The sequence below is a fragment of the Vigna radiata genome, unplaced genomic scaffold (genome assembly GCF_000741045.1).
Source record: "Vigna radiata var. radiata cultivar VC1973A unplaced genomic scaffold, Vradiata_ver6 scaffold_477, whole genome shotgun sequence".
NCBI classification, from domain to species: Eukaryota; Viridiplantae; Streptophyta; class Magnoliopsida; order Fabales; family Fabaceae; genus Vigna; species Vigna radiata.
In genome coordinates, this window is record NW_014543791.1 from 28,477 (window position 1) to 48,270 (window position 19,794).

Here is a 19,794-nt window from a genome sequence, read left to right on the forward strand (position 1 = left end):
AGGCATGCGGTTGTAGCTGGCTATGGCAGAATCTCCAATATTTGATTTGATAGCTCCGGGCAGAACATTCACAACATCAATTCCAAAATGTCCAAAGTTCCAATCTGTATAACATGCCCATGTTCAAGATGAGAACAATTACATATTCTACGATATGTAAATAATTTGGACAGGGTCAAAAACTACCATTTCAAAAACTACGATATGAAAACAAGTTCAGGGTAAGGGAAAATGATATTTTAACACCATTTTTTAACATCATTTTGACATTGTACACGTGTCAAAACGTAGTTGGACGATTTCAAATTAAAAAAACTAAGATAAGGGTATATTTGGAAGAAAAAAACCAAAGTTTTCTTTTTAATTTGAAATCATCCAACCACATTTTAACACGTGTACAATGTCAAAATGGTGTCAAAAAATTGGTGTTAAAATATCATTTTCCATTTGAAAAATAAGAATACCTTAATGTATCTGTCAAAGCATATATCTGTCAAAGCATAAAGAGCAGCTTTAGAAGCTGTATAAGTGCCTGACCAAGGTCCAGAAGCCAAGGCAGCAACACAGCCAATATTCACAATCTTCCCCTTTTTCCTAGTTGCCATATGAGGAACAACCGCCTGAACCATTCTCAAGGAACCTGCGTATGCCCAATAAAACGCACCATCTACTTAAGCATTCAATTCACCTTCTTGTATACCAATTAAAACTATATTTGGAAGGGGAAATTCCAATGCAGACTCTCAAATTCAAAGACACAAAATGAAAAAAAAGTATAACTTGTTACTTAAAGGGTAATAAGTACTTCTAAATTCCTTGAACAGGTACCAAACATGCACTAAATCTGTTTGTGCAAAAACTGAGGCCACGATTGCTAAATTGAGTGAAAACAGTGTTTCAAATAGAAACGCACAGGTGCCAAAAGTTCATGATTGGGAGAATTCAAACCAGTTTTACTTTTAAAACAACTGATTCGTTTCTTCGCTTTATATACTGAAATTGGAAACTGTACATTGAAATTAACCCTATTGATGATTCTTTGTTCTCTATCAATTATCGACCAAATAGATCTTAGATATCAGACATAAGTCCCAAATAGAAAGGATTTTGCAAACAAGGAGAAATAATTAGATGAAAAGGGTATGGTGACCGTACTTACCGAATACATTGGTGTCGAAAGTGTTTTGGATGGAAGAGAGAGGAACCTCGGCAAGTGGACCCACGAGCACGTCCATGCGACCGTACGTTTCGACAACTGCGTCAACCACTCTGCGCACGCTCTCGACCACGACCTACTCGTCGCCACCACCCTGCACTTCTTCTCCGCGAACACGCACGCAAGCGCGTGTCCTATCCCTCCCGTAGAGCATCCTATAACTACTGGTTTTGGAGTACGATCATCTTCCATTTCTTCCCAAGCCAACAACAACAGCGCAGGTGAGAGTATATTAATCTGAAGTAACTACAACCAATTTTCTGTCATTCATTTATTGTCTCTGATACAATTCTAATTCATGATGTTTTAAAAACAAGTATTATCAACAGTTTTTTAAATTTTTTTATTGTATTATATACTATTTTCTTATTTGAGTAAACAATATTTTAATTTATTACATGTTAATTTACTTAGAAGCCGATAAATAAATAAATGTGTAATTTTCATGAGGCATTGACATAATCGATTCATTCCTTCAATCCTCCAAGAGACAAGAAATCATTCTAGGAAGGAAAATGATATTTTAACACCATTTTTTGACACTATTTTGACATTGTATTGGACGATTTCAAATTAAAAAACTTGGGACAGGGATATGTTTGGAAGAAAAAAACCAAAGTTTATTTTTTAATTTGAAATCGTCCAACCACATTTTGACACATGTGCAGTGTTAAAATGGTGTAAAAAAATTGTGTTAAAATTTTATTTTCCTTTTAGGAATAATGAAATCATGATCACAGGGATTTGGTGTATTAGGATCCATTTTCTATTACCAATCTCTTACACAATCTCACAATTAAATATTTTAAATAATAAATTCTAATAAGTCACTCTTTCGGAGTGGTGAGCACATGTATCTCTTTATTTATTTATTTTAATAAAACAATATCTATTTATTTATTAGCGTTAGGCTTCTTATAATGGTGAAAAACATAGATTTCTTATAGAATGATGCGAGCAACTTTTATGTAAAAACTATTCTAGAAGAAAGAATATTTCAATATCAAGAATAACAAAAGTNTGCATAAGATAAGAATGTCTAAAAAATTAAACAAATTAAGTTTATTATTGATTTGAATATTATTGAATAAAACTGTGATGAACTAATAAGCATTTTTCCAAAATTTATTACAGAAAATATAATAATAATATAATAACATATTATTAACCGTTTAGTAATAATTAAGAAGTAATTTGCGAGACTCATTTATTAGATTCTAAATATTCAACATTTTCAATTAAAAATACAATTGTTTACATAAGTTACTGAGAATTTAACAGGATAATTCTACTTCATTCACCATATAACTTCAAGGTATGCGGTATTTTATTTTTATTTTTTTATAAACGGATAAGAATATTTTTAATATATAATTTTGAATAAATTTATTTATTTTAAAAAAGGGTTTCTAGAACTTTTGCATAAGTTAAAAAGTGATTTAAGGTTAGGGTTAAACCTCCATTTAAAATAACTTTCTTATAGCTTGTTCCAATGCTATATATTATGTTTTTCAATTAATTAATCTAATGTTATTTCTTAAATGTACTTCGATTGTAAAGTGAGTTCGAGTTAGGTTAATTAAATAATTAATGTTTAATAAATGTATTTTAAAAGTTTCAACAACTATATATTTTATTTGTATTTATAATTTTCTTTTCATAAATTTTTTATTTGAATCAGTCTAATCATGACTCAATTTCATTCAAATTTGATTATTAATCTTCTTAGATTAATTAGATGATTAACTAATTTTGATTGTAACAGATGAATTTCTTCCATGTTTGAATTATTAGTCGTGGCATCTCGACAAGCATGTGTTGAATAAGGCATATAGTACAAATATGTTAGCATTTATATATTGTTTTGTTCAATAATATTAATGCAAAGTTAAATAATTATTGTCAAAATATTGGTAAAGATTCTCAACTTACGAGTATCTAGAAACAAACAATGAAGCATATATACTTAATATTTTGATTGATTTCCAAAAAAAATGTTTATTATAATAAATTTTTCTAAAATATTATTTAGTCAATTTTTATTTTATTGGAACACTCACTTAACATTTAAGTAATTATGAAAAATATTTAATTAATAATTATAATATCTAAACCATACTGGTAACATAAAAAATAAAATTTTTTATTTGATAAGAACAAAAAGTCAATTTATCGAGAAAGTAGGTTAAAATACTTAAAGAAAAGACTACAAATGTGGAAGTACAATTAAGCGATGTGTTAAAACATACCTTATATTATTTTTGAAAGAAAATATTCACATTTGCATGGTAAACCTTGGATATGGCAAACATAAATCATTATATTTTAATCCATATTGATTATTGATCCCCTACGTAAAAAATGATAATTCAAAAGAAGAAAGCTCGACAAAGAAAAGAAAAAAACTTGTAATTAAATAAACTAAGAAGTTAATTGTCTTTTTCCAAGATTAGGAGATACAATATCTTGATTGACAAATGTAACTAAGGTTAAAACAATCTAATGAGTAACATAGAAGAGTTAAAGTCAACCATTTCTCTTTTACACACAAATTCATCGTCATTATATATGCATCTTTATCTTTATATTTTTATTTATAACTTAAGTTGTTAAAGTATGCAAGCTTCTTTAAACTAATAGAGTTTTGATGATAACATAACATTCACTCCGTTAGATGAAAAAGTCTTTGATTAGAAGAAAAACAACGTTAAACGAGTAGAATGTTTAGTTGAGATAATTAGTTGAAGTGATTGATGAACATGTTTTGTAGATCAAAATGCATAACTTGATCATGTGTTTTCATATGTTTAATGGTTGATATTCTAGCTTTATAAGTATTAATGTAAGTTGGAAATTTGGCATATGCAATAGGTCAAATTTTAACATTACACGAGTATAAATAATAGACAAGTTATTTCATTAGACTAGTACAACAACAAAAAACATTAGGTAAAAGCATTAAATGACCTAAGTTACTGGATGACCTGAGACATTAAATTACCTAAGCTGCTAGACGACTTAAGGCTAAGACGACCTAAGGCCATTTAAGCTATTAGATGACCAAGGTGTTAGGTCACTCAAAGAGTAGAATTCAATGCATTTGTATTTAATGAGTCAGAACACGTTGTGGTATTGGGCTAAGTGCTTTCATTTTCCACTCTCTGATTGGTCATTTGATTTGATATATAAATCTGATTATTTGAATGGAGAATTAATTAAGTGACAACGTTTAAAGAGTTATCTTGTGACAATTACATTCTAAAAGAAGAATCAAAATCAAAAGTTCAACTAATATGAACATTGGAAAATAATTTGTACTATTAAAGAACAAATTATTTGATTAATGAGAAACATTATTCTAAAAATTCAAATGCAAAATCATATTACACAAAGTTTCCTTAATAGGTCAAAGGTAAACGTTAAAGAAAGAGCAGAATTCAAATCTAGTTCTTGCTCATTCACGTAAGGAAATAAGATATGACAAACACTACAGTAATGAAGGGCATTATCGGCGGCCATAATCCCTCAGAAAACGCCCAAAACCGTCGGTAATGAACAATTACCGAGGGCTTGCCGACGGTCAGAAAGCCGTCGGAAAAACCCTTGTCCCTAACAATTACCGAGCATTAATAGATTTAGAATTAAAGTATTTAAGTATGACATTGAAGATATAATATGCATAATCAAATTAAAGAATTCATCAAGTCATTCATCATCAAGAGAAATCATGATAAAGCACTGCAATTCAAATTCTCAACGGCTACCAATGAAACAACTATATAAGGGACGCAAAATCATACAAAAATACTAACGATTTTTTTTTTTTGAAATATCAAAGTATTGTGAAATTATCAAATCAATAATGTCTAGTGAGAGTGCATATATGTTGTAAATCCTTCTTCAAGTGAATTGTAACTTGTGAGCTATGTTGTACACTCCTGTTGTGAGAGTGTTTCTTTTAATTGTTCATTGTAATTGAGATTCTTGACCCGGGAAAAAGATTGAAAAGGATACTTGAAGAGGTTGATATTCGGTGTAGCCTAAGGGGAATACACTTGTGATATTTGGGGATGTTGAAACTCGTTGTAACTTGGAGAGGTTGATACTCGTTACTAAAGGTGTTTATTAGTGAAATATCTTAAGCAGGTTGTTTAAAAAACTGCATATAGTCTCACTGGTAAAGTGAACTAGTATAAATCCTTTATGTGTTTTTCTCTCCTTACTATTTTACTTTGAATATTTTGTCTATGTGAGAATTGTTTGAATTTGTTTATAATTTATATTTAACATATTCTAGATCCTTTATGTGTTTTTCTCTCTTTACTAGTTTACTTTGAATATTTTGTCTATGTGAGAATTATTTGAATTTGTTTACAATTTATATTTAACATATTCTAAAGCCACATCAACCAAGATAAACACTTTTTAAAAATTTTATGCATGGGTATATCTAATGGTTTTGCTTAGGAAGTCTGCTTGAATAGCCAATAGTAAGACAAACAAGCGTCTAGTCTCTTTGACTAAATAATTTGACTATGAAATTGTGTATCCATGGGTGAGCTAAGAGGTTAAGATAAATAGTTTCTTCATCAAGATGACTTCAAACTATAGGATTGTATATTTATGGATGACTTGGATGATCATATGTTTGTCATCAAAATATCATTAAAAATTCTTAACTTTAGATAGAATCAACTACTTATTTAATCATTTTTAAAAAAAATATGATTTATGAAATATACTTTTTTACAATATTTTTGTCAAATTAAAATTGTGTTTAACTTGATCTTACATAAACCTCTTAATAATGTTTTGTTTTTAGTTTGTGTAATTATTTTGATTAGGTGTTAATTTTTTAAAATTTATAAATATATAATTTAACTCTTCTTCCATACACACACCTACATGTGTATATTGTTCTTGCGAAACCAAAAGTATCCTCCAAAGTTTTTTTTTTTCACTCAACAAGAAAGATACACTGAATGTAGACATTATTGGCCGAACCAGTATAAAAATCAGTGTTTGATTTTCTCTATCCCTACACTCTTTAAATTCAGTCGACTATACTTGTTTAGCAGTCAACTACGTTTTTCCGCTCCATGACATTTTTCAATAACTTGCATTTCAAGGAAAGATCAAAAGCTTTGAATTTTCATACCAAGATTGCGAAAAGATTTTAAATTTGAACTAACCCCAATTCCCCCCCCCCCCCGGTTCTTGGTGTAAAACGAAGCCAACCTGTTTCCTAACAATTGGCACCAGAGCTAGTGTTCATAACATATTTGAAAATTCAGTTGACTCTGTTTTTATTCTATTCGACTGTAAAACCTGGGGATGGCTTCAAATTTTCGAACTTTTGGTGAAGGTGCTTCAACAAACAGACCACCTTTGTTTGTTGGTGAAAATTATCCTTTTTGGAAAATTCGCATGCAAATCTTCCTTGAATCGCAAGATAGAGGAATCTTAGATGCAACTCTAAATGGTCCATTTGTACCTACAAAAACTGTTGATAGTAAAATTGTTTTGAAACCTTTTACTGAGTGGACTGTAAATGAGAATAGGAAAGCTCAATATATGTTAAAGCTAGGAATATTATTGCCTCAGCGCTGACTATTGATGAATTTTTCAGGATAACCCTGTGCAAGTCTGCTAAAGAGATGTGGGATGTTCTACAGGTAACACATGAAGGTACAGATGAAGTCAAGAGAGCTAGGAAGAATTCATTGATTCAAGAATATGAGTTGTTCAGAATGAAAGCTGGTGAGAACATCTATGATGTCCAGAAACGGTTTACTCATATTGTAAACCACCCGATGGCTCTTGGCAAGGCCTTTGATAAAGAAGATATCAACATCAAGATTTTGAAAAGTCTGAACAGGAATTGGCAACCAAAAGTCATTGCAATATCTGAATCCAAAGATCTTACAACTATGAATATGACTACCTTGTTTGACAAGCTACATGAACATGAGTTAGAAATGCAACCACATTGAACTGAAAGCTTCAAGCAAGAACATCACAGAAACATAGATGGACAACAAAGAATTGATGACCTTGATGGTAAGAAAATTTAGTCGACTTATGCAAAATGATAGTCAATTGTCTAACCATGCAGGTCAAAGCAAGAAGAAAAGCTTCAGCACAAACATTGTCCAATGCTATGAATGTGGAAAAGAAGGCCACATCAAGCCTGAATGCCTTGAGTTACAATCGAAGCAGAAAGGGAAGAAAAGATTTCCTCAAAGCAGAAACATGAAGAAGAAAGGAACCTACATTGCTTGGGAGAATTCTGAATCTGAAAGCTCAAGTGATGAAGATTTTGATCAAAATGAGGAATCAAACTTATGCTATATGACAGATGTGTCATGGGACGATTATGACAGTGATGCAGACATATCAAATGAGCCTGTAGAATTCAAATATGATCTGCTGCAAGATGTCTTCAAAGAATTACATGCTGAAGCAATGCGACTGTAGTACAAGGTAAATCGACTAAGCTTTGAGAGAAGAGATTTTGAAAATCGAATTGATAACCTTGTTACTGAAAATGGAAGATTAGAAAAGGAATTGGAAATAGCCTTATCATCTGCTAAGAATGTTGAAATTAAAACTGTTACTGTGAAAAAAGATTGTGAAAATTGTCCTATACATGTTGAAAAGATTAATTACTTGACTAGCAAGCTAGCTAAGTTTTCTCAAGCCAGTGACAATCTAGATGTTGTATTAAATTCCTCTAGCAGAAATAATAATAGGCAGGGAATTGGATTTAAAGGTTACTCTAACAGAACCAATGCTAGAAAGCTTAATGTTTTAAGAAAACCTACTAGAAATGCATGTTTTTACTGCAGATGTGTTGGTCACACATGATCTTCAACATTCATTCACAGTTATTCTCATTCAATGCAACCACATATTAGTAAGTGCACAAAATTTAACTTCACATAGTAGATATTTTGATTCACACTTAATGGCAGTTTAGTTAAATGTTAGTTTCCCTTACTTTGATTAGGACTTCTAAAGATCTCAAAGTTCTCTTTCCATAACCCACTCATAGGAAACTTTATTTACACAAATGAGTATCACATCAATGATTTGAATATACAACTAAGATCTTAGACACACAAAGAATGAGTTTGAGTAAAATTGAGCCACATGTAGCTCATCACACTCATAAGCAAAGGATGAAAACAATTTTGACTTTAAAAAAGAACTTACTCTATTTGTGATTCTGATTGAATAAAATTGTGAAGTTCTTTTTTGTAAGCTTAAAGATGTTTTTCTTTATCAAAAAACAAATGAATGATGACTTAGATTTCTTTGAAAGAAGGCAAGAAAAAATTTAAAGAAATAGTTTTTACAGAGATGGGATATTTTTTAAAAAAATGAACTCAAACAATAGAAAAATGTATTTAAAGCTTAGCCTTTTATTAATAAAATATTTGTATATTATTTTATTAAACCCTCTACATCTTAATTTCCCATTTTGTATATCTTTACACATTCAATTTAATATCATAAAATATTAATACAAATTAAAAACTATAATATAAAGAATATTATAATTTTTTTTTATAATTTTAAAAATAACACAAATTTTTGTCATAATTCAAAAAATAAATTTATATCTAGACACAATGCATAATAGAACTACATCGATGTGACATCCTTTTATAGGTTTTTATTTTGCATTGGTGATATGAAACAAGATTTTTATTTTGAATATACCTACATTTTCTTATCATCATACAAAATTAAAATAAAAAATATTGATCTTATCAGGATCTTGAGCATGAATTTACAGACAGGTGGCACGATCAAATTAGTAGTTTGACAGCTCTTATTGGTCTTTATGGAATTCCTTGTTGCTCAAAGGGGGAAGATCTACCTACAAAAGATTCTTTAACACTCAAATCAGTAAGAGAGTTTAAGATATTTATGAATATAGTGAGTATGAGCGATTGTGAAATTAGTACTTCTTTGGACATATTAGGTTTATTTATAGGATCAACATGAGTCGTGGGCCTATGTTCCCATTGGAATAATATTTACCTCAAGTATATAATAACAATGTAGTTAATAATAACATATGATACATCATCATAAATAATAAATATAATACCAAACTATCGAGATTAGCTATGATATATGGATATTGCCCCAATATACATAGGCTTGGGCTGCTTCATAATGAAGAGGATAAATGGGGCTTATTGAGCCATGCTTTTTAGGATGTCTATTGGGCCAGGTAGGAACATAATCCCCCCAATCTTGAGAGTTTAATTTGGTACATATGAACGTGCTGATCTTTGGTCAAGCTTGGGCGGACTTATATAATTTGTAGATGGATTGATCATTCGACTGAGCTCATGTATGGTTTAACCATTTGGCCAAATTTATTGGTGGATTGACCATTCAACCGAGCACGTATATGGTTTGTCCATTCAACCTGGCTCATAGGTAGACTGGTCATTCAATCGAGCTCATTAAGTAGATTGGCCATTCGGCTAAGCTCTTAAGTTGATTGGTCATTCAACCATGCTCTTAGGTAAATTGGCCATTCGATCGAGCTCACGTAGATAAGCAATTTAGTTGAGCTTTTATGTAGATTGGTCATTTGGTCGAGCTTTTTAAGTTGATTGGTCATTTGACCAAACTCTTTAAGTATATTGGCCATCGACTGAGCTCTTAGGTAGATTAGTCATTCGGTCGAGCTCTTAGATTGATTGGTCATTTGACCGAGCTCTTTGTGACACTCGGGCACTAACGAGGACGGGGAGTGATCGCCGGAGCAAGAGGCATGGAGTGCAAGAGGCACAGACAAGGAGCGACTCTTGGCAGGCTTCCAGTGAAAGGGACACATGGACGAATCGAACATACACCGGAATTAGAGGGATCTAGAGACTGTATAGGTATGAGACTATACAGTTGAAGGATAGCTTAAAGGAATTGATTTGGCTACTCATATCAACAAATACATTTGTTTTTCGGTAGCCTAACCCATAAAAACTCCATGGTTAAGCGTGTTTAACTTGGAATAATTTGGGATGGGTGATGGTTGAGATGGCTGAGATGAGAGTTGAGGCTCTTTAAAGAAAGGTAATTCATCTGAAAATGGTTTGTTAACCTTGAAGGTAATATTGGTCACCTGGGTTGAGGAGTGTCACCTGAAAAGCTGGCGGGCTAACGACCTATGATGACACTATAATAACATGCCGCCTTGAAAATCTTTCTCTACGTTTATTGGAATTTTTCTTATATTGGTTGAGTTTCTCTTCTATTTCGAATATGCCAAGTTACTCTTTGGCTTGACTGCTTGAGCTTCCCCATTTTCTATGCATTTTTCGGTTGTCTTTTCGTATTTACTAATGAAATTAGAAATGTTTTACTACTAAAGGGTTAATAATATATATTAGTGAAACACTACAATTTCAAACTATAAAAATATTAAATATTCATAACACATAATAAATATACATTTAAAATTAATAATTATATAAAAAAAATAATAATATAAATAGTTCTTTATTTAATTAAATTTAGTTAAATTAATATACAATTATGTAGCACCATTTAAAACTAGAATGAACTAATATTAAAATACAGGTTATATAAATACTTGTTATTATAGTCAAATAGTAGTTACAATTAATGTAAAGTGTAGTAACATTTAAAACTAGAAAGCAATAATATTAAAGAATAAGTTGTATATAAATAATTGTTATTATAGTCAAAGAGTAGTTATAACAATTACATTATAGTTATACTATATATAAGATTTGAAACATATAGTTATAATTTAGGTTTAATAGGTTCGGAGGTCCCTATATTTGGAGGTTTGTTTCAATTGGGTCCTTCAATTTTTGAAGTGATCAATTAGGTCCCTAATTTTGTCAATTTGAATCAATAAAAGTCTTTCTGTTAAATGCAGTTAATGTCGTGAAGTTTTTGAACATGTGGCACGCTGACGCTTCCAGGTGGCATTGTTTCAAGTGCATAGGTGGATTATAAAAGGGTGAAATCCCTAAATTAAAAGGGTGTATTTGAAGGTGAAATCCCTAAATTAAAAGGGATTTCACCCTTTTATAATCCACCTATNCACTTGAAACGGTGCCACCTGGAAGCGTCAGCGTGCCACATGTTCAAAAACTTCACGGCGTTAACTGCATTTAATGGAAAGACTTTTATTGATTTAAATTGACAAAATTAGGGACCTAATTGATCACTTTCAAAATTGGAGGACCCAATTGAAACAAACCCCCAAATATAGGGACTTCCGAACCTATTAAACCTATAATTTATAGACAAATAATTCTTTTAAAGAATTATAAATTACATTATATTATAAATATTATGTTTTTATCATAACTTGATACTTATTAATTATATATTAAAATTTAAACTTGATGTTATTGTTTAATACTTAAAATTTAAATAAATCATGTTAACTGATTCATTAATGTTGAATATTATATTTAATATGTATAATATATTTATTTTATATGTATTTGATTTGATAATATATACATTATAAGCAAGAACATATTATTTCAAAATATATTATTCGTGTTGAAACAGGAATAAAAAAAAAATAATTATTTTATTCATCTATTTAACCGTTTAAAAGATATATAAATTACCCACTGTTAACAAAATAAGGTTTTATGAATATCAGAACGAATTAAACCACACCTGTAAGCAATTCTTAAAATAAATTATAATACATTTGATATTTATAAAGAAATATTATTATTTAAAAATATAGTTAACCTTTTTGTGGAATCTGGGTTCGTAACAGTGAAATTTCAGCGCTCCTTCTATCTTCGCTTCCTTTTGTTTTCTTTCTTTTTTACAACTCGTGACGCGAAAGCGAGAATAGGGTTTTAGAATAACGGAAAGAACGAAACAGGTATTTTTGAATGTTAAAAATAAAGAAAATGATATTTTAACATCAATTTTTTGACATCATTTAAATACTGCACACGTGTCAAAATGTGGTTGGACAATTTCAAATTAAAAAAAAAATTGATTTTTCTCTTCCAAATATGCCTTTGTCTCAGCTTTTTTTAATTTGAAATTGTCCAACCACATTTTGACACGTGTACAGTGTCAAAATGGTGTCAAAAATTGGTGTTAAAATATCATTTTTCTAAAAATAATGCGTTGCTTGCTAGTATTTTGAAATGTTTGATGTTATAACATGACACGTATTCCATTGGTTAGGGCCATAAACTGGGGATATATCTGTCCGCTGTGTGATTGGAATGTATTGTATGGTTTTATTGTCGAGAAAGTAATCTGGGTTTCTGAAAGAAATGGATATGCTTTGTTTTCTTTAGGTAGGAATGGTTGAAATAAGTTGAGCAACTATAGATTCCTTCTCGTGCACCACAGTTTGTGCTTATATAATGTGTAAATATGAATTGCCTTATCTAAATTGACTGCTTTAATATCTAATTGCTTGACATTAAATTGACTGCTTTAATATCTAATATTATTTAGTTTTAAGGCCCTGCATGTGAGTGATTGTTTTGAATAGAAACTGTTTTGAGAAATGTTAATGGCCTTACCAGTTGTGATTGATCATATATGAGCTATAGTTGAATCGAATTTGGGTAAATTTCTGTATAGTCCTTCTTAGTATTTTAATCTGGATTAGATATACGTTGTTGGGTGATACTCATGATGATGGTTTTATGTGCTTATAATTGTGATTTTTGTTAATTGTTGTATTATATATCAATTTAGAGTAATCAAGTTGATAAATCAGATGTTTATGGGTCTCTGTGTGTCATTTGAGTGAACAAGGGTTTGTGGTTATTGGATATTTATATTAGGTTCTGTTATGTCAATTAGCTTTGTATTGCTAAAATAAATTTATCAATAGACTAGATTGAATGGCACACTAGAACTGGTTGATGAGTGGTAATTTGAGAAACTGTTTGGTGAATAAACTTGGTTAAACTGCCCATGATCTTCTTTGATTTGTTGGGCTTGTGTTTTGACGAGAAACACGTTGTTGTTTTAATTAATATGTTTAAACTAATTAAGGAGTATGGGTTGCCATTAACAATATCATTGAATGATCATAAGTTACCATTATTTTAAGTCAAACCCATGACCCTGTGTGTAGATGGTGTATTATGAGTACATAGACTCTACAGGTCATATTATGCTATTTATACACTATTTGAGTGGTTCTGTTATGGGCTTATCTATAGATTGTTGTTGATGAATTTCCTTATGTATTCCATATTGTACTATTCGGTTATGAATGTTATATTCATTAGTGATGGTTGATATTGTTATGAGAATATGTTATGTGTTTATTATGTGTGAAATGATTATATAATATTCTCTTATGTGTTTGGATGAATATAAAGGTATTGCTATGAGCATCAAGAACCTGTACATAGCAATTTGACATGCATATAATGGACTTGTATTTGGCTGTTTGGTATGGTTAATGCTGGTTGTGATTATAGCCTTTGGAGACTTTGTTTTAGGTTGTTCAGATATTACTTATTACCATATTTAGTATGGTGTTGGTGTAGAGTTCCACCCATGTTTAGCTTAGCATCTTGTACAATGAAAAAAAGTAGGTTTAAATCTCTTTTTAGTCCCTAAGTTATAAGTGGATGTTCAGTTTAGTCCCTGTTTCTAAAAATGTAAATCTTTGGTCCCTAAGTTATAAAAAATGTATCAAATGAGTCCTTTTCTGACTTGAAATACTGTTTTTGGTTGTTTCTTAACAACTGCTACATCTTTAGATTGCTCTGATTTGTTTCTTAATAATAACAGTACTTTAGATTTGCTTTTTGTTCCTTTTTTATATTGCTCTGAACAATTACACACGTTTCTTTACTATTCAGTATAACTTTTATGAATAGAATATGTCTGGTAAAACTGATTATTTCTTACATGTAATTAAAACATAAAATTTATTCTTTTCTTTTTTTTTATAAATATAAGAGTTGTTAAAAATAATTTTTCCTTTTATAACAACTTTTGCAATAACAATTTAAGTTCGTTTGTTATTATTGTATATAAGAAGTAATTTAGAAGGTGAAATCATATTCTAAAAAAGAACATGGAGAGGGAAGAGGTTTTGGTTCCTCTTACAGTAACTAATACTGCATGCATGTTCTCAATCACTAAAGTCTTGTCTATGATTCTTATGGGCACGTACATCACCATTGCCCACGATCTGGCATTCATGTCGAAGCTGGCCAAAGCTGTTATAAAAAAAGAAAGAATGAAATATTGTATTTCTTATTGAATGATAAGGAGAGAGTACAATTGATATATATAATTGTTCAGAGCAATATAAAAAAAAAGGAATATAAGTATAAAAATATATGAACATAAATGCACAGATATGAACAGAGAATAAAATAATTCCAATATCCCCCCTCAAGCTGCAGCATATATATCTTTAATGCTCAGCTTGGACAACAAAGATTGAAATTGTGCTGGATGCAAAGCTTTAGTATGAATGTCTGCAAGTTGTGATGAAGTAGAAATAGGCAGGAGCTTAATTACATCATTACATGTCTCTTCCTCTTGGCTAGAAAATAGAAAAATCAGGCCAAGTTTGCAAGTTCAAGTTGGTGTAATTAAGCTCCTGCCTATTTCTACTTCATTACAACTTGCAGACATTCATAGGGGGATATTGGAATTATTTTATTCTCTGTTCATATTTGTGCATTTATGTTCATATATTTTTATACTTATATTCCTTTTTTTTATATTGCTCTGATACCATATTAGAAAGTGGGTTGTAAGCCTAACTCATCCCACAAAATCGGCTTGTAAGGTGAAGTTTGCACCTCACTTATATATTATAATTTGGCCTTATCTCTAGTCGATGTGGGACTTCCAAAACACCTCCTTCACGCTGAGGTATAGACATCTCGTGCATGATAGTAGAAATTGGATGGTCCAATACTGGCCCAACAACGGGTGGAATAGAAAGAGAAATGTCCACTTAGAACTCGCTAGGATGGGCTTTAATCATGGCTTTGATACCATGTTACAAAAGAAGAAAGAATGAAATATTGTATTTCTTATTGAATGATAAGGAGAGAGTACAACTGATATATATAATTGTTCAGAGCAATATAAAAAATAGTGGAATGAAGTGAGGTGCACCACTGACCGCGTCACATCAATCAACATCGCTCTCTCTCCAGGGCAACGAATACAGAGAATTATATAATGTTTCTTCCATTCACTTCGGGCATTCTCTTCACGCATTGCATATTCTCTTCTTTGCTCTCCCACCTCGCTCTCGGTATAATTACTTGTTTCCCTTCTCCTAAATCCGAATGGCCACCTCAACCCTAGATTCTCTCTGCCAGCTCTTTGTTTTCTTTTTCACTCTCTCTTCCACCGCCATTGCCGACGATGGCGCATTTATGTCCAAGCTTGTTAAAGCCTTGAGTCCCAGGCCGTTGGGGTGGTCGGGGACTAGGTTTTGTGAATGGAAGGGTGTGGGGTGCACCACCAATCGCATCTTTTCCATCAACCTAGCTTTTATGTCACTCACCGGAACACTACCTCCGAATCTCAACTCACCTCGCTCTCTCTCGAGGGCAATGAGTTCTCCGGCGCATTTCCTTCCATTGCCAACCTCCCCATGCTGGAAACTGTGTCCCTCGGAAGCAACAACTTCAATTCCCGACAGTTGCTTCCAGGGTCTCACTAACTTAAAGAGCCTCAGCATGGCATACAGCTTCAACCTCGCTCCATGGGCGATTCCAGCCGACTTGGCTCAGTCATCCAAACTGGTTAAACTCGACCTCAAAAGTACAAATCTCATTGGTACATTGCTTGATGTCTTTGACTCCCTTATGAGTTTGCAAGAGCTTTGGCTCTCTAATAACAACCTCACTGGGAGTTTACCAAAGAGCTTCGCGAGATCTAAGATCCAGATTCTGTGGCTCAATAATCAGAGGCATGAGTTCAATGCATATGATATTAGGACATATTGGCCCAATATTCCCAAATACGAGTTTGGGGGCTTATTGGGTAACATTGAGGTGCTTGCTTCCATGAGCCATCTGTCTCGGGTATAGTTACAGGGGAACTTTTTCACGGGTTTCAATCCAAATTTATCAAATTGCACCTCATTGTTTGATTTAAACCCAAATGAGAACTTGTTAACCGGTGTGCTTCCATCTTCCCTCATGTCCCTTTCAAGTTTGAGGAAATTCTCTTTAAATCATAATTTTCTTCAGGGTCCATATCCTTTTTTTAGAATGAGTGTGAAGGTCGACTTTATAGATAATGCTTTTTCAAACCTTATCCCTAGACCCTGTGATCCTCGTGTCACTGTTTTGATTGAGATTGCTAAGCATTTAGGTTATCCCTATCAGTTGACAAGTACCTGGTTCGGTAATAATCCTTGTCGTTATTGGAAATTCATTATATGTTCCGAGGAAAAGATTATTACTATGAATTTCGCCCGTATGAATTTGAAAGGAACTATTTCACCTACATTTGCCAACTTAACTCATTTGAAAAACCTTTATCTCAGTGACAATTATTTGGAGGGATCAATACCAGAAGGTTTAACAAATTTGGCTCAGCTTGAGATTTTAGACATGTCTAATAACAATCTATCTGGTTATGTTCCAAAGTTCTCAACCAAGGTGATTTTGAGCATAAAAGAAAATCCTTATATTAAAGGTGGTGGCGGCGGTGGAACTACTCTGTCAAGTGATGCAGCGTCAAGCGGTTTTGCACTCTCTCCTGCTTGGATCATAGGTATTGTTGGTATTGTTGTGTTTTTGGTTGTTGTGATCGTATTTGTCTTCTGCAAGTGTCAAGCTAAAATTCGTCACAGGAAGTTTGGGAGAGTTAATAATCCCGAAAATGGGGAAGGAGGGGTTACTATTGATATGATGAGCGTCTTGAACGAGTTGCATAGCCAGGACAATGAACATAGTGATATTCATGTTTTTGAGGACAGGAATACTACTATTTCAATTCGGGTTCTTCAACAAGCAATGGATAATTTTAGTAAGAAAAACATTTTAGGTAATGGGAGGGTTTGGGGTTGTTTATAAAGGAGAATTGCATGATGGAAGTAAAATTGCAGTGAAGAAAATTAATTCTGTTGCAGCGGGGAGCAAGGGATTGAATGAGTTCGAAGCAGAGATTGCAGTTCTCAGTCAAGTCAAACACAAGCATTTAGTCACTCTTTTAGGGCATTGCATAAACGACAACGAAAGGTTTTTGGTTTATGAGTATATGCCTCAAGGAACGCTAACACAACACCTGCTTGATTGGCGTGAAAACGATTGTGCTCCTTTGACTTAGAAACAAAGGGTAGCAATTGCTTTAGATATAGCTCGGGGAGTGGAGTATGTTCACAGTTTAGCTCACCAAAGCTTCATACATAAGGACTTGAAGCCCTCAAATATATTATTGGGCGATGACATGATAGCCAAGGTTGCAGATTTTGGTTTATTGAAAAAGGCATCAGATGGGAAGTATTCATTGCGACAAAGTTGGTTGGAAAATTTGGATATATGGCACCTGAATATGCAGTATATTTGGACCAAGTCTGTATTAAAATTTTTGGACTTTTTTATGTATCTTCTTTCCTGATTATAACTGTTTGTACGTGAATTCACTATATTTTTTGAACTGACAACTGTGATATTTTTCTCGTAATAATTGGCAATTGTTAGCATTTTTTCCTTGTTTCATGATTTGTTTTCTAGTTAAATTTTTGTTTTTCTGCGCATCTGCTGGGGTTGATAGTTTGGGGTTGTGCATTATAAGGTGTGGCATTTATAGAGAAATGGCTACAATTAAGTGGTCGGTGCCTTGTTACCCTTTTTATGTGATGAATGAATACTTTGATTAGATTAAATCTTAGATTACCTAAGAGGTTTTGCTATATGTTTGTTGTTTGGTTCTTTAGTGTCCTGAGATTCTTTTGTTACAAAATCAGTCAACCATGAATTCCGCATTTCTACTGCGATGATAAATATTTGTTTTGTTTGGTTTTGTAGAATTGAGTAGTCTCAGCTAAACCAGATTATTGAAGAATTGCATACCCAGTTGGTTGCTTTAGCTTTATGCTAAGCTATTCCTTTACTTGTGCTTAATGTGATATTGTTTCTTGCTAGTCACTGGAAGAGTTACTACCAAAGTCGATGTGTACGCATATGGAGTAATTTTGATGGAACTGATCACAGGTAGAAAGGTATTGGATAATACTGTGTCCGAAGAAAGGTCTCACCTGGTTTCCCGGTTTCATAGGGTGCTGATTAACAAGGAGAGCATCCCGAAGACTGTTGATCAAACCCTCGATCCTGATGAGGAAACCACGAAAAATATATATCAAGTGGCTGAACTGACAGGTCATTGCACTCCTTGTGAACCATATCAAAGGCCAGATATGGGTCATGTAGTCAATATCTTGGTTCCTCTAGTAGAGCAATGGAAGCCTACCAGCCACCAAGAAGAAAACTATGATATTAACATTCATATGGTGAGCCTTTCTCAAGCTCTGCAAAGATGGCAAGCTAACGAAGGAACTTCCTCAATGTTTGAATTGTCCATCTCATAAAGAGGTCCCTTGAGCATCTTTTAAATTCCTTTTGGTTGTCATATTTTATTTTGGTCCCTTGAGCATCTTTCAAAATTCCTTTTGGTTGTCATATTTTATTCTGTTATCATTTTCAGCGTTCATCCCCAATGTATAACGTAAAAAGTTAAGTCCAATTTTTTACGTAATGGCTTGAGATCATTATGAAGGTGCCGATTTTGTAGCCACACACCCTCTTAACACAATTCATAAGTGGGTCTTTGTTTTTCTTTTAGTTGTACGGGTTGTCTAGTTGTATGTATCATTCAATTAACGCACTTCAAAGATGTAATAGTATCTGTTAACACATTTGAAGGCTGCAATAATGCTTGGTTTGGTTATGATGGACTTCTTTAACCAAGAAATCAAGAAAATGAGTAAAAACACACTAGACAAACTCACACAATGAATAACCTCTGATTGTATTTAGTGAATGAAAGAAAACAATGTTCCCACAACTATCAAGGAAGCCTTACCTTCCCCCCACTGGACTGAGATCCAGTAAACAATACCAAACAATCCATAATCCCGACCTTCTCAACAAACTCTTTATTTAATCTCTCATATACTTCTAACAAACTGCTAACTGACTTCTTTACTTCCCACCTTTTTTATTCTTTCTTACATATACTTTTAATCCCCTATCAATACCCCCCTTCTCTTCAACAACCTTGTCCTCAAGGTTGAAATCAGGAAATTGTTGTCTGATAAACGTTTTATCTTCCCAAGTCGCGCCCTTTATCCCTTCATCTTGCCACTGAACCAATATCTGAGTGGTCTCCTCCCCTTGTTGATTTCTTCCTCTTCTTTGTAGTACTTTTAAGGGTTTATATAGTGGACCGTCCGCCCGCAGTCCTACGGGTAGCTCCCCTTCCACCTTATGGTCCCCCACAGCCAACTTTAATTGTGATACATGAAACACCGGGTGGATCTTTGTAGTGACAGGAAACTGCAGTTTGAAAGCCATTGGACCCACTTG

The 19,794-nt window shown here is 32.6% G+C and overlaps 2 pseudogenes; one reads left to right on the top strand and one right to left on the bottom strand.

Annotated features, from left to right (window-relative positions):
- Positions 1 to 9: 9 nt before the first annotated feature.
- LOC106754777 lies at positions 10 to 1,487 on the bottom strand (annotated as a pseudogene).
- A 14,131-nt stretch (positions 1,488 to 15,618) lies between these two features.
- LOC106754778 lies at positions 15,619 to 18,797 on the top strand (annotated as a pseudogene).
- Positions 18,798 to 19,794: the final 997 nt, after the last annotated feature.